The sequence below is a fragment of the Polyergus mexicanus genome, unplaced genomic scaffold (genome assembly GCF_030449975.1).
Source record: "Polyergus mexicanus isolate NDT 795.1 unplaced genomic scaffold, iyPolMexi1.0 SCAF_10, whole genome shotgun sequence".
NCBI lineage: Eukaryota > Metazoa > Arthropoda > Insecta > Hymenoptera > Formicidae > Polyergus > Polyergus mexicanus.
Window position 1 is genome coordinate 2674299 of NW_027223330.1, and position 16511 is coordinate 2690809.

At 37.8% G+C, this 16511-nt stretch overlaps 1 protein-coding gene across 5 annotated transcripts in view; it reads left to right on the forward strand.

Moving 5' to 3' along the window:
- Positions 1-16511, forward strand: part of LOC138937418 (tyrosine-protein phosphatase 99A) — a 255436-nt gene that overhangs the window by 138854 nt on the left and 100071 nt on the right. The gene's annotated exons all lie outside the window — the stretch shown is intronic.

Here is a 16511-nt window from a genome sequence, read left to right on the forward strand (position 1 = left end):
ATACTGTCACCGTCGTTAAGCCGACTGTTCGTTTCTAGTTTGCGCAAGTGCGAGGATGAGTCGATTTCGGGCGCCTAAGCAGCGCTATGTCCCTCCAACTACGTTAACGAATAATGTCGAGTCCAAGCGGTCATTAATGGAAAATGGTATAAGCGGCGGATGATAGAGCGCGCATGGTAAACGACACATTCATAACGTGCCGTAGTTAACCCGCCGAGAGAAAACTTTTAATTACGCTTTCTTCATCGGATGAATACGCGTCACTTAATTATAACTTTGCGCGGTTACTTAGTTAAGCCCAGTTGCAAAAGGATTTTAATATTGCCAAAAAAAAAAAAAAAAAAGAAAGAAAGAAACGAAATGTACATCATATTTTTTTGCCGAATTATCTGTCTTATTTAGTAGTAGTTAATTTTTTTTAGTCGAAATATTCTTAAAACGCAGGTGTAATATATTAAGGGAATAAGCACTACAAAATAATATAGTATTAAAAATTTATAAGATAACATATACATAGTATGAAATTGAGAATGCAGCCACAAAAAATAAACGAAAATAGAATAATCTACAGCAGAATAAAAAATAGAAAACAGAAAGAAATAATGTATAAGATCGTAAGACTATATAAAAAAAGAAAGGAAAGAAAAAGTTATACAAGTAGTATCAAGTGTAGTGAATGTACTTTATAAAATCGGAAATAACATAAAAAAAGAGAAAGTATGAAGGTCGTGTGTAAAGCGTGATATAACCTGATAATATAGCCTAAGCTGTATGTTGTTGCTGCTTGACATTTAGTGAGTATGATAGATTAAATATGCCGATATCTGTTTTAATATATATATATATAATCTCGTAAAGTAGTCAATTCCCCGTAGGTAAAACGCCTCGATTGAAAAAAGATTCTTGGCTATGTAAGTCTCTCCCCGACAGAAATTTATTCGAGAGATTCCGCGATAGTAGAACAATAATATTATAATTTAGCCGATCGCGCAAATCTAAAGTAAAAATTCATACGGCGGATACGTTGTATGCGTACCTATAGGCGCACATATGTCAGAGTTGGAAAATATTCGCGATTGATGTCACGTGGATATTTGCGCTTAGCGCGCGCATTAGACGGGTCCGGCGCGGTGATCTCTTATCACGATCCATTCATAATTCGGGATTAAAGCGAGCTTGGTCGTCGTACAGATTTAGCTGGCTGTAAGCACTGCGGCGTCAAACTGCCGCAGCTGCACCGGTCCGTTGTAGGAAACGGGCCTACCCGGGCGCTTCTATCGAGATCGTACGCCTGCATGTCCATTGCACACACCGTGCACTATCATACACGTCGGTGCATGAACATATAGCGGCCATCTCTGAAACTGATGCAAACGCACATACATAAATGTCGCTACTCTCACGATTCTGTTGACGCATAATTTGCTTAATATATTGATGATAAAGTGAGTGCTATTAGAAATTTCGAAGGCATTGATAACATTTGTCATACATACGTATAATACAATCAAGAATCGAGATATTGGAGTAAGGCGTCGTTATTAATTTTATTTCAAATCGAAATTACTGTTAAAAAGAAATATCTTGTCTATATGTTTTTTTTTTTTAATTTTGATATAGCAATATTTTGATATCGCGATAATCGAAAACGCAAAATTAGATAGTAACAAAATAACTTCGATTGAAGAAGATTTGAAATAATTTATATTTAAGGTTAATTTATAAAAAATTTGATTTATACTTACAAGGTTTCATTTAAATGCTTTCCACAATTAAATAAAATAATTTCATCGAGATGAAATAAATTCTTTATTCATTTATTCTTTTACGTGTGATCGATTCGAAATAACATAACGTACCTCGATGACAATCCTCGCGATCGCTGGTAACATACGGTCGATATTCACACGATCTTCGATGAAACTTGGTACGATAGTGCGTCAGAGGGACCAATAGTTAATGTACGCGCGCGGAGATAACCGATATGACCCAGTTCTACGAGAGGCACGACTATAACGCAGGCCTGGATACCGTCTGTATCGACAATCGCGATTGGATACAGAGATTCGTCGTCATATATACCCGCATACAGCCAGGTTCCCGGCATTGCCAGTTGTCCTCTCCTCCAAATGTGCATTGATTTCTCCGTTCAAACGTATTGCATTGTAACTTCGCCGTCGCAGCTGGGAGAATTGCTAGATTATCGCTATTAAGGACTTTACAGGAAGGGCGTGGCTTGAGACGCAAATATCTGATCTCCACAGTTCAGAGAATCTCCCGATACGAAGATAAATTGGAACGCGGAAATACACCGATCCTCCTCTATTTCTGTATTGTGCGAGCATTCGTACTTGCTCGTATAAAGCCCGCTCGATCTCCGAATATATGAAGATCACATACGACAAATGAGACAATGCGGATCTCGTGATATCCGGCCAAAGGCTGGAAAAGCCTTGTTTAATACGCGAGACCGTAAGCATCATTTTGTCGCGTCTAATTCGATGAGATTGTCGAGATAATCGTCGAAACGAGATATCGAGATACGCCCAACGATCGTTACGAACGTACAGCGAAATAAGTAAAAATAATTACGTTGATAGAGCGATGGCGGGACGCCAAGCGCAATACGGCGACTCTGCCAAAATCAGATATCCTGTTGTTGCGGTCGGATATATTATCCAACGAACAGATATGCAAATAAAGGAAAACACGCCACGTGACAGTCGAGGCAAATATACCAGACAAGATATATAAGAAAATATATCTTTCTCTTGTGTATTAGCTTCATTAACTTGCATCATACGTCTATCTTATTTAGCCCCCGGCGCGCGCGCGTGTTGCGAGAAAATATTTTAAATATTCTGGAACGCACGTGCAGGGAAATTTGATTACGTTCTACCGGCAGTGTATAATACAATTGTGATGTTCCTATATATATCTTTGACATTTTATAGTAGCGTACACACATTTGCATTTTCATTATACTTATGCTGCTCTCTATCGAGATATACAGGGTGGGGCATTTATATCGAGACACCTAAATATCTAAAAAATAAAGCTAGAAAGAAATGTTTCGGACAAAAGTTATTTCGTTCTAAGGAGATCATAAGATGGTGCCATTAGTTTGACCTTGGGTGGAAGCGCTTTGGAGATTTCAATGTCAATCTTGTTTTATTTTCTTTACACCAATTGATGTCTCTTATTTTTTGAGCCTAAAATATTAAGGTAACATTATTGCAAAATAAATAATTTTATGAGATATTTCATAGTTTATGTAAAATTATGTCGAAGTAAAGCAATAAAATAAAGTATAAAATATTTCGTAAACTATTAAACTTTTGGCCATCATACCCCTATAACTTTTTATGCAGAATGTTGCAAGGACTCGATTTATGTAAAAAAAATTGGTGTGTTTCCATTTAAGAAAGCAAGATCGACAGTGAAATCTCCGAAGCGGCTCCACCCAAAGTCAATATAATGGCATCTTATGACACCCTTAGAACCGAACAATTTTTGTCCGAAACATTTCTATCTATCTTGCTTTATTTTTTAGACATTTAAGTGTCTCAATATAAATGCCCACTCTATATAATTGTTACGCGGGAGGTAAAAATCATCGTCGATTTTTCTATCTTCTACATCCTTTACCGCGCTTTGTGAAATACTGCACGTCGAAGTCGCGATTTCGTCTTTTAATTTCGACATTCGTCTTTAACGACGCGTAATCGATGCGATCAGGATTTCAGGAAATTGCCCTGCTCCCCGTGGATATACAGGTCGTTTACGACATACAAAAGGCCGCCGTCGCAGAAAGCGTTCCTCCTGAATGAAATCCAGGCTTTACCGCCTAAGAATATTAAAGTGCTCTCGCGATTGTGAGACGGATCGGTAAATCAGGAAACGCAGGTACATCTCCTCCGTGTTTTAAAACCTCGCTAAAACGATGAGTTTTATCAACGAAAAATAGAAGAAAATTACTATGCTGCGAGCTCGGAATGAAAATGTCCCGTGCAACACGGCGAATCGAAAGATTCAACCGTTTGCATTTTAATTGATATCCTACTTTATTTCTAATTTTCGACAAATTTGCACATCTAAGAAATTGCAAGAAAGAAATTGAATCAATATCAAAAATAACGTATACTGCACAAAATCCATTCTTTTTTTTTTTTATAATATTAACATTTCTCGATATTATGTCACATTTATTGTATTAACAGAACGCAATTCGTACGCGTGATAATCATCGCAAACGCGTGAAATTATTTCGCAAACCATAGATTCTCGCTGCGATTCCGCGAAGAAAGAATGACCAGTCAATGATTAATTGCTCGTAATTAGTTTCGCGATGCGTTCGTAACCGTCAAAGTCATCAAGAGAGCGATTTCTCGGAGCAATTTATCAGTGATTCATCTTATTTTTCTTACTTTCGGACCGGAGCGTGGAGGAAAAGGGCCTGGGCCAATAAGAAAGATGCATGGCCACGAATATCGTGTGCGTGATATTCCTGAATATAAATTATGAATAATCGCGAGAGCGAGCTCGGAGAAGGTTGCGCCCCGTGAAGTGAATAGTTTCGTTAGAGGGCTTCGATAAATTGTTGCTGAGCTTTCTGACGCTCGTCCGCCCTTTTAATTTCGCGCATGGTGAGAAAATACCGCTAAAATGATGGTCGTAAAAGGCGCACGTAAGAAACAGACTCGCAATAGTTGCTTTCATTGTTCTTTGTATCCTTTTTCCTTTTTTGTAAAGACAGATCGCGACGCGATGGCGCAACGGGAGGATGGATATTGAAAAGAGGTAGAGATCTAAAAATTGGGCGTTTGTTGCTGCGGATGCGAGTATGAGTAATAATTCGTGGACCCATGTAAAGGCCCCATGTATCGTGTGCGAAGTGTACCAGCGAATTTATCGCGCGCTTGCTACTACTCTTTGTTAGTGAAACCGTCGAAATGTTATCGATGACTGGGACTCGTATAACTTTGGGATATAACTGTGAACAAGAAATCGATTTTGGGAGCAATAAAAATTACGTTTGAAAGTATTATAACGGAATAGTATTACAAGAGTTTATATACGAAATTTATTTCGATTGACTTTTGTAACATTTTAAAATAAAATTTGGAGCTGCGTGTACGTCACAGTTGCGTCGATTTATTCGCGCTAAGACCGAATATAATTTATCGCGCGTACAAGTTACATGCAAGAGAAACTCATAGAGGAACATTAAATCGTCGTGATACAGGAGACGCATAATATATCAGGATCAGAAATTGGATTTTCTGATCAATTAACAGTTAAAGCCAAACTAAGTGTTTGTCATGGCGAGTTAAAGTTTCCGGGAGCAGAGTTACGGGGCTCGTGATTCGTTAAGCCAAGCCATCGATATCTAGTCGATCGGAGAGCAACTTTTGCGCATCCTCTATCTTGCGTGCGTCCCTCTTTATTTTCACTCGATAAATAACAATCCTTATACAACGTTCCAATTCACAAGCGTGACGTAATGACTGTTATTAGACAAAATTTGCAAGATTTTCTTGGTACTAATATTACAGTCTCAGTTTAATTAATTCATTTGTCATTCAATTGTTATTTACTTGACGTTCGATTCTACTTATTTATTTGTTATTCTAGTCAATTAATTCGTCACGTAATTAAAAATTATATAATTAAATTTTATTAAAAATAAAGACGAAAGAGATTTTACTGATTCACAATTTTATTGATTTTTTTATAGATTCTGCTACGAATGCTATATCTACTTAAACGAAAATTGAAAATAACGCAATTGTTTTATTTATTTGTTGACGATCTAAAACAGCAATTTTATATTCGATGAGTCTATTGTTAACGAGAATCAAGTGTCCAAGAAGTTACCGTTACATAAACCACGCGGTCGTTTTTGTTTCTTCCTTTCGGTAACCGTCGTCAACAATATTTTGTAACTTTGCATTAAATCGATATTCGATAACGGCCACGAAGAATGAATCTCCTTTTTTGTCTTATTTTTAATTTCGTCAACGCCAAAGGCATACGATCGATGAAGCAAGGAGCGCCATCGCGGGTTAGGTTAGGTCATCTATAAAAAATGTAATATATTCAATGATAGTAAACCAGCATAGTCGAATGGAGATTCAGCTTTGTGTTTTGCGGTCGTGACACTGCAGGTTGCATTTATATTGTATGTATGTAACGCCCCTAGAAATTGTTCAAATACGCTTGATTGACTCACTCTGATTTTAATGAAGCTTACTGCGATCTATCGGATTGTATGTAACGCATCCAACCACTCATTATTTTATGAATTAGGCGAATACATCCCATAAGGATAATTCTATCCTTGCCTATTGATACGAACATTTACAGTAAATCTATGAAAATTAACTTTGTATCGGAAAAATAAAAAAAAAAAACCGTTATCGCATTTATTAGAATTTAACAAATTTATCCGCCTTTGTGACTTTTTCTAAGGTGGAGAGACATCGTTTATTAGACGTCTTTCCGTAATTTTTCTCGAGGATTGCCCATAATATCGATTAATGCGAGATATCTCTTTCAAGTACAAAGGTCAAACGTGTCTTTCCTATTATTTCGAGAAGCTCTAAATTAATACTCTCTAGATTAGCCGACTCTTATCTACGGACCGTTACGAATGAAAGAATTATAATTCTGCCGAGACGATGCGTAAATTCTGTCGCAAAAGCTTTATCACGATTACAAAAGCAAAGAAGAACGGACGATTATTTACTCGGCGTTTCTGCATACGCCGCGCTTATTTTCAAATCCGGAGGTATTGAAAAATTTATGACTCGTCTTATCATGCACCACGAAAGAGAATACCGAGAGAAAATAAAATTGTCCCGTATTATCTGGAAGATTATTTCGTTGTATGTAGCGATGCCGACATCCCGCCAGCTGCTACGGCAAATTTATTTGCGTAGCTTTGAGAGATCACGTTACATACTCAACATTGCCGTAATATTACTGAACCGACGACGAAGGGAAACGGTTCTCTTTTTTGCACGTTTCACGTATCGTAATCTCGCAGAAAGTTTGTAAAAATTGAAAGAATAAAATTTCTTCAAATTTTTTGTAACTAGACGCACCCGTTATATACAAAAGATTATTCGAGAATCTTTACATGTAGCATACGTCAATCCGATAGTAGATTTTAATATAACGTGTACAATGCGCGATCGTAAATAGGACATTCCGTTAGATATAATAAAAATGAAATCGTAAAAAGCTACAGTAAGCAGAATGATGGATGCTTTTATTTCTCTAAGCGTGCATAGTATACCGATTTCTGTGATATTGGAGCGTATCATATTATCGCGAGCAGAGAATACAATAGAAATAAAATTTTAGTGACGTTAATCGATTGCGTTCAAAACCATCTCTTTATACAGATAAATGCATTGAAATTTTCTCCTATAGACACTCGGAAAAATGGACACGTAGAATTATTATTAAGTAGCCATTAATACACTGCAGAGTCAATAATATAAGAGATCAATAATCAGCTGTTCTTAACTGTTAATAATAAAGAAAGAACTAATAAATAGGAATTTTAAGGATTAATAATTAATTAATTTTAATAATAATGAAATAATGAATTATTAATGGGTTTTAAATATTGTTCATTAATTATTGGAATTATCATAAATATAATAGCATTATAATTGACATTATATTAATTGCTAGCAATAAAATAATAAATAATTAATTAATTTCCAATTCTATATATAATAATCGATTTAACATCAAGAATGAAAACATAAAGAATTTAATTGATAACAATACATTAGATCGATATGTTCCGCATATTATATTTTGCACGCTACGTATGCTCAACTTGGAAAACTTATTCTCGATTTTAAAATATTTAAAAGCCTATCTTGGACTATCTCCTATCAAGATTGTTTTCCGTTTTCTTCGTTTGTAAGGCTGTGGCAAGTCGCTTGTCTACTATTCCTTTCACCTCGTACCTACCTTATCTTTTTCCGTTTTCCATTCCGTTCGTGCTGAGTCGACTAAAACAACCTGGCAATTACTCCCCGAGGATCGTTACAACCGAGAAAACAATCTCGCTGGTTGTACGAAGACGAAGACGTAATTCGACGAGGCTCGACTTAATTTTAGACACAATCGTAATTTTCGTGTCTAACGTTGCAGTTACCGTTCGCGAAACGAAGATGCCGTGTTTCTGCATCCGTTCCATTAGTCGCATACACGATGAATATTGCATGGATTTATAGAGAAAATTCTTCCTCGTATTTATCGATCGTTAAAATTTCAAACTTCTTCTCGCTCGAGTCTCACATACTTTTCGCAAGTTTTATCTATCTTTATGTCTCTTTAAACTTACATCTACAGGCCCGACGCTCGTCAGTTACAATACATTACGATCTCTCGTTCGACTTATCGATCGTCTTATAAATAGCAAAAGAGATATCAAGACACGGTTTTCATAAATGTTTTTCCCTTTCCGCGATACTCGTTCACACGATCCGCGAAAGATGCGAAGTATTCATCCGGATATATCGGTGACACGAAATTATACATTATATTGATTACGATGTGACCGTATGCTCTCGCGTAAAGTGTATGTTTCTCTATTTGAAATCCAATATCGGCGAGGATCGTTATAATCTAGCAGTATAACCAATACCAATGGGGAATGGTCCAATAATGAGCTAATAATCCTCCAGCTCGCCGTTTACGAAGTGCTATGAAATTAGCATAGATTGTTGTGGCACGAAGATCAGCCTCGCATATATCGCGTATACGATGTGTTCGCCGCGACAAATTGACGCGAAGGAAGATGGAAAATAAATATTTATCTATCTAGGCATAGTAAAAAAACTTTCGCGAATATACATCGTCTATCAAGAGCGAATATATTTTGCATGCTGTATATTTAGTGAAATCTAAATACGCATTTTTAATATAAATAAAAATTTCATCGTCTATTTTGGTTAAAAGAATTAAATATTTATAAAATCAAAAGTTCTTTTCTATAATAGCGCTAAAATTTAATAGGATAACACTAGACTGTTTATGTGACGAGAATTTTTGCTTGTAACGTCCAGTTCATAATGCATCAGACTTTTATCTCTTATGTAAAAGCGGCCTTTGTTAACAATAATTATATAAAGCTTGTGTCGGGAAACGTATGCAAGCGACGTTCGCAGTACTCGTGCTAACGTTTTACACTAAATTAAGCATTGTTTGACGTATAACGATGCACGTTTGCGCGTTCTACGACGCGAAGGTGCTCACCGCATTATACGTCGTTTAGTTAGTTATATGAGCGTCCAAGTAGCGTACCCACGGGCTAATATTCGCGCTTCGAATTTATCGCCATGTAGGAGGGTGGTCTCTTGGGATTGTCACGAGTCCGACAACTTTATTTTCGCCATTTGTGAGTTTGGCTTTTCGTATCTATTACAGCGGTTTCTCCAGGAAAATGAGCGGCCCGAAGGAACTTTCCTGTTGGAAGGAATATCCCGTGGGATGGTGGCCGTTAGAGCGAATGAGAGAGAAAGAAAGTGATAAAGGAGAAAGGAGGAAAAAGAGGAAAAAGACGACGGGACGTGGTACGCGCATTCAACGTTCGCCACGTGCTCGTAAGAAAAAATAACTTTGGAGATTGACGTTCCCAACGTTATCAATGATGTTGACATTGGCTATATAACTGACGAATTCACGACGACATTGCACGATATTAGGCTGGCAACTTTTGATCCAGAGGATCGCGCGCGCGCGTCGACTTTGTAAAGCCAAGTACGATGTAGCGGGATGAGAGATGTCTTGTTTAGGTAATTTCATTTCGTTATTCACGTCGAGAAGTTTGCATTGGCGGTATTAGCGGTGCAACCACATACACACACACACACACACACACATTCATTTACACACAGTTTCTCTCTCCTCCCCCCTCCCTCCCTCCCTTCTCTCTCTCTCTCTCTCTCTCTCTCTCTTTTGCTCGCGAGCTTGAGTTGTTAAATATTGAAATGCTATGGGTGGCGGTGGCGTTCGTATTCCGAGATGCTTCGTATATATACGAGTTGATGTTTCGCTTTATTATTAATCGGCAGCTGGATTTTAACATGACGTTGTGTACGTAAGGCAGCTATCCCCTTGAGATTTCATTAACAATTGGAGCACATTCGGGCGAGTTATTTAACTTTGTCCTCTGTATCCGGTACAATTGCAATTCGTGCGAGGATCCTAAGTTTTGTTGATAATTCTTTTCGCTCGATTAACTATGCTCGGATTATGTCTTTTACTATTTTACGCTCTGAATTTATCCTTTTCGGAGGGAAAAGGCAGGGGTCTCCACACGATGTATGTATGTGTGTGTGTGATATGAGCGTTATTAAAAATTTCTGGTTTACGCGGTTATTCCGTTCTCGTACATTTCGATTTAATGTGAAAGTTATGTAATGAGAGTCTGAAAAGGTACGCGTGCGCTATGTATATCCATGTTTGATATGTAAAAGCTGCTCCGATTTTGCGACAAAGTTTCATTTGCGACGTGTGTATCAACTAGGAATGGCGGAAAAGCGAGACGTATGAAAAGCGAACTATCGATGTACTCCGTAGGCGCACGCGATAGAACGTATAGAGAGAGAGAGAGAGAGAGAGAGAGAGAGAGAGAGAGAACCAGGCTCATTAATATCGCACCGCGATAGCACCTGCTAGCAGCTGATAAATTCGCGTACATTTAGTAGCGTGGCATGTTCTTTCTGTCTGCCTTTATCGTCGAGGGTAACTACTTTCGCGATTAGGGTCTCTTCGTCATTTCGTAGCGGAAGCTATGTACGTAAAAATGTTGAAAAATTTTTCATAAATTGATACGATAATTCAAATTCTTTCTCCTTTTATAAAACGTATCGCTCTCTCGTAAATCTTAGAGTAAACATATTTCACGTGCGTAATTCGATTTACCGAAAAATTCATTTTTTGAATTCGAAGCTACGGGGTGTATCGTGTCGATCGAATATCGATCGTCGATATATTCATCCTTATACGACCTAATAATATGCATACATCAAAATGCATGGGCTGGATGAGCGTCATCGATGGTCCGTCGCTATAAACTATCCGCCTCATTATGTTCTCCTGCGATGCACGGTATTTGCACAGTCCGTATAATGCACATCGAGCAGCTTCGGCGACAATATTAATTTTCGCCGTATTGCACGCCCGTGGTGGGTTATCGGGCGTCAGTGGGTTAATTAAATCGTGATTTTCGCGGCGTGGGAATACGCGGGAACGATCACCCGACTGTAAAATTAATATGCTTGAAAGAATCTTCTATTTTCGCAGCAGTGACACGAGATCCTGATTTTTGCTTCGAAAGAATTTTGTATTTCGGGAATAGTTTTATAAGAGAGCATTTGTGATTAAAGTGAAAAATGGATGATAATCCGAGTAACGAGGAGAGGCCGATTAAAACGCGAGCCCGCCGTGACGACCGATCCTGAATACGCCTTATATTTCCGCTGCGAATGGTCATTGAATATTATGACATTAATTAGCGTGACAAGCACGAGGCATCAGCCTATGATATCTCGCGCGTTTATGGACAAAATGGGTGTCAAATTCCATATCCCGGTGAGAGCTGCAAATATAGGCGATGCGAATGCATATTTGACAAGGAGGGAATATTTATCCATCGCGCGCGCAATAATGGAATGTGAAACTTTTAGATTTCCGCGAGACCGCGGGACTAATTGATCACGCGATTGCCGTTGCTCGGCAATCATATTAATCTAATAATTACGACGTCCACATTAACCTAATAATTGCCTCGCGTAAAAACGAGCGACACGGCTATTAAAGATTGTACATAGCGCGATTAATAATTCTTTTTATAACCTAATCTTTTTTTTTTTTACATCCCTTAGAGGACGCCATGTATAATATTGTATCGCGAGAGAGACGAGTCCCGCGATGTTATCAAAGAATGAAAATCCATTAATAAAACTGTATTAGCGCGCGCAATGTTGCGCGTATGTGTGCGACATCCGTTCGATTAACTATCTGCAAAATGAATAGTCACACACAGTCGCGGCATAGTGAAATATATTCGCGTATAGCTTCTTCTCGCTATACTACATATCACCACCTCTCAACGTGGCGCGCTCCACATAACACATATTACGCTTCCGTGAGTTATAAATTGGATCACGTCGCTGCATTATTCATGATCCCGTAGGGCGTCAAAGCCGTTTGATTCATTTCGTATCCGCGCGCTAGACGTCACGACGACGCGTATGGTGGGCTCGGAGATTCCTACTCTTGACCGATATGATATCCCCATCGCCCCGTACCGCCTTTTTTCTCTTTCCTCTTTCCCCGTCTCTTTCTCTCCGCTCGGCTTTTCTTTTCCAGCGATTTCGACGACAGATCAACCGTATATATGTCACATATTTCGTATTAGAAAAAAGTATGAAAAACGATGAAGGGTAACACGCGCGATATTGTGTGCACGCTGCTTTTTTTGTTCAAACATAGAATAATGATAATAAAATTTAGAGAGAGAAAAATGTCGAGCCTCATTTAGAGAAATGTATAATCACGTACAATGCAAACTTTTCTCTCATCACCATTTATCAGAATTAATTTTCTCATTGGATTTAAAATTTTTGATTTAATATTTTCACATTACATTTATAATTAGGCAAAATAATCACTTTACATTCTCATTTTTTAATAATATAATATCGAATTTTTTGAAAATATTCCGGGATCACATAATTAATCATAACTTCTTAATTCAGGACTCTCAAACTGCTGCGAGATTGTCCTAGTGAATCTCTCTCGCCGTTATAACGTTTATTTCCCGCAACGTCCTGCGTTTGCGGAAAAAAAAGAGATACTAAAAAAAAAAAGCATACAGGTAAAGAGCTGTAAGAGAAAAAACGACGAGATGAAGCGTGAATTTATCACCCGGACAAAATTTAACCCAGTTACGTGGACGCGATCTTTTAATTCAGCGTGCAATTATGTGCCGGCATTTTCTATATTCCCTTTTTGAATGTAGATTTACAGCGCCCGGCGCACAATGTGCTTTTGGCTCTGTTTCGCGGAAACTTTCCCCCCCATACTCTACTCGGCTGCCGCTAGCTGAGAATTATGGGCATCCTCGCTAAGGTGTTTACAGCAAATGTAGATTTTAGTCGGTCGCATAGCCACGCATTCAGCGCTAAGAGACATTTTATCGCCATATCCGCAGGTGCGCGCTCTTACCACGACTGATAAAAAGCGAGATGAGAAACGCCGAAATGGAGATTCCGCCATCTCGGCGACAAATTCCCGCAATTTTCAATTTATTTTCTCTCGAGCTCTGCTGTCCTATGGCACCATTATATAAAAAAAAAAAAAAAAAAAAAAAACTAATTTTTGTTATACGAGATATTGTCGAAACATCGTAAATAGTGGAAATTATTTTAAAAAAGTGCGCAGAAATTCAATATATTATTATTAACCATTGATGTAGAATAGTGGAAATTACTTTAAAAAATGAGGACAAATTGAATATATTATTAAATATCGATACGAGTGTGCACGCGCTCTTGGTAGGGGCGGTTTATTATTTGTTAAAAAGAGACGAGATTTGAATCGTTTATCTCATGCTTGAGATTATCTTGAAATGCATTTCAACGGGAATTGAATTATGGAATAATTTACTTACCATTATGCATCTGCTGCGCGCGTATTTGCTATATGTAGATTTCTCCTATTCGCTCCTTTAAATTCCACGTAGAAGATTCACACATATATATATATATTGTACATACATCATAAATTGTAAAAATATACTTGATCGAACGCTTACGCAAATTTACACGATATGCGATTTAATATTTAATGATTCGAAGCGTATTTACTTTTGTGTACAGACTAGCATATTTATTTCCGACATGGAATATGCGCTGGTGATTCCCACTCCATTGCAAAAGATTATTGACAACAATATTTCACTCTCGATATATTTGATATTCGTGTAATGCAATTATTATCATTTTGTCGATTAAAAATCGTATATAATTACTAATTATAAAATTATCGTATTGGCAATATTAGAAATATTACAGGCTATATTATTTCGAATAAAAAGAAAGATATTTTATATTATATATTGTTCATATTATGTATTATGATTTATAATATATATATATATATATTTTTTTTTTTTTGCGTCGAGCTAATTCCATAAAAACGACAACCAATGTTTGTGTCCTTTTCCCGCAGCTGGCGAAAGCGAACGTGGTGAATCGTATTGAATAAAATATCAAATATTTCTCTCTTTCTAATGTGATACGATAATGTGAATTTTCTTCGTGAAATTTCGAAGCAGACATACGCGTGCGTAATAACGGTTGACGAATTATTCAAAAATTTTACCTCTTATTTGAAGAGTAACGGACGCGCGAGGAATCATGCTTAGCCAGGACGTTCGTCGAAACGAGAAACCCTCGACAAAGCCTCCGCGATTCACGCACCACGACGATTGTACATCGATCGCTATCAGTCGCGCGATACTAATTTCCGATACGATCACGATAATCGCCCGCTATTTTCCACGGCACTCCCGAAACTCGTCTACGCATCATGGCGGTCATTCGGCGACTAGCGCGCGATTGTACTAAAGAGGCGCTGCACACACGCCACTACTTAAAGCGTACATCGTAGAATCTCGACGCAACGTACGTCGACCGCGACTCGCTAAATAAAGCTCACGAGAGATTTAATCTCTCAACGTAATAGCGATAAGAGTCCGATACATCGTATATACTCGACACTTTCGAGAAATTCAACTACTCGCGACCGTTACCGTTCGACGACTAAAGGACACGCGACGAGTTTCAAGGGGGGGGGGGGTTCTCATGTCAATCGCCAGGGCTTTTGGTGAAATCTCGACTATTAGCGCGCGCGATATTGCGCCCGTTTAAACATCGTCCGATAAAATATTTATTTTATGAAATTTAATATTCCTAAAATTATAATGTAATCGAAAAAATATGTATCCGATATTTAGCAACGAAATTTACTCCGTAGTTTTCGTCTCTCGTATATATTTTTGCGCCGGTTAATATTATACGATTAATCCGATACATCGTATATACTCGACACTTTCGAGAAATTCAACTACTCGCGATCGTTACCGTTCGACGACTAACGGAAACGCGACGCGCTTCAGGTTGTTTACGTCATCATGGCTTTCGGCGAAATCTCGAAATTCTTGTAAATGTCGCGCATATACAATGTATCGGTCTATTGTCGCGATTACGTTGAAATTTTGTCCCTTGTAAATGATGTTAGATGTATTATAGAAAGTATAGACTGCGCTTATATTATATATTATATTATCTATTAAAAATTCGCGCGCCAAAATTAGAAGAAGAACGTAATGTCTCGGAGGTACGTTTATCTCTTTTTAATTAGAGAGAAATTGTTTCCATAGTAACCATAGTTTATTTTCTACGTTTATGTCTACGTAGTATATGATAGTGATCTTTCTAAACATTTACGTTTATTTGTTTTCGCCAGCTGATATGAGAAAAGCATAAAAATTTAAATTGTATACATAACATGCTTTCTTTATTTAAAGACTAGAACAATACAAGCGCGCGCGCTTTTATTAATTGACGTTTTCCAATTTTTTTCACTTTTCTTTCTCAACTTTAACTTTTTCTCTCACAAATTGTCAATCTGTCAAAATTCGCATGATTTGACAGTTGTAAATGACACGAATGAAACAAGTCGCAGCGCACAAGCGAGACAGCCAATCAGCATCGCGGAAAAGAGGCTTCAACATATTCGATATATTCGAGTTCGAGGTTTCATGACTTTTTTAGAAAGAGAAATATATTTGTAGAAACGCGGAGAGAAATATAATACTGGGAAAAAAGGAACATACCTCGTTGGACGATTCTTGAACAGATGGAGGGGGAACGTCTCTCGTTGGACGATTCTTGAACAGATGGAGGGGGAACGCGACGCGACCTCGCGTCGTGTTATTGTATACGTATACGAAACAACGGCGTGTGTCTGCGATCAGTCTAGATTAATCTATCGAGCGCGTGACACCTAAATACTTCTCCTAGAAAAATACGCGATGTTAACTAGCAAACAACTTTCGATCGGAAGAATCTGATATTAGAACAGATAAATATACGACGTGCGTCGTCTCGTGTCGATGAGAAAGTACCCAAGTAATTAGCAGGGTTGTAAGCGGGGTTGGCATCCCTGGCGAGCAACTTGTGTGAACCCGCTCTTTTTTTCACATTCTTTAATCGTATAATATTAACCGGCGCAAAAATATATACGAGAGACGAAAACTACGGAGTAAATTTCGTTGCTAAATATCGGATACATATTTTTTCGATTACATTATAATTTTAGGAATATTAAATTTCATAAAATAAATATTTTATCGGACGATGTTTAAACGGGCGCAATATCGCGCGCGCTAATAGTCGAGATTTCACCAAAAG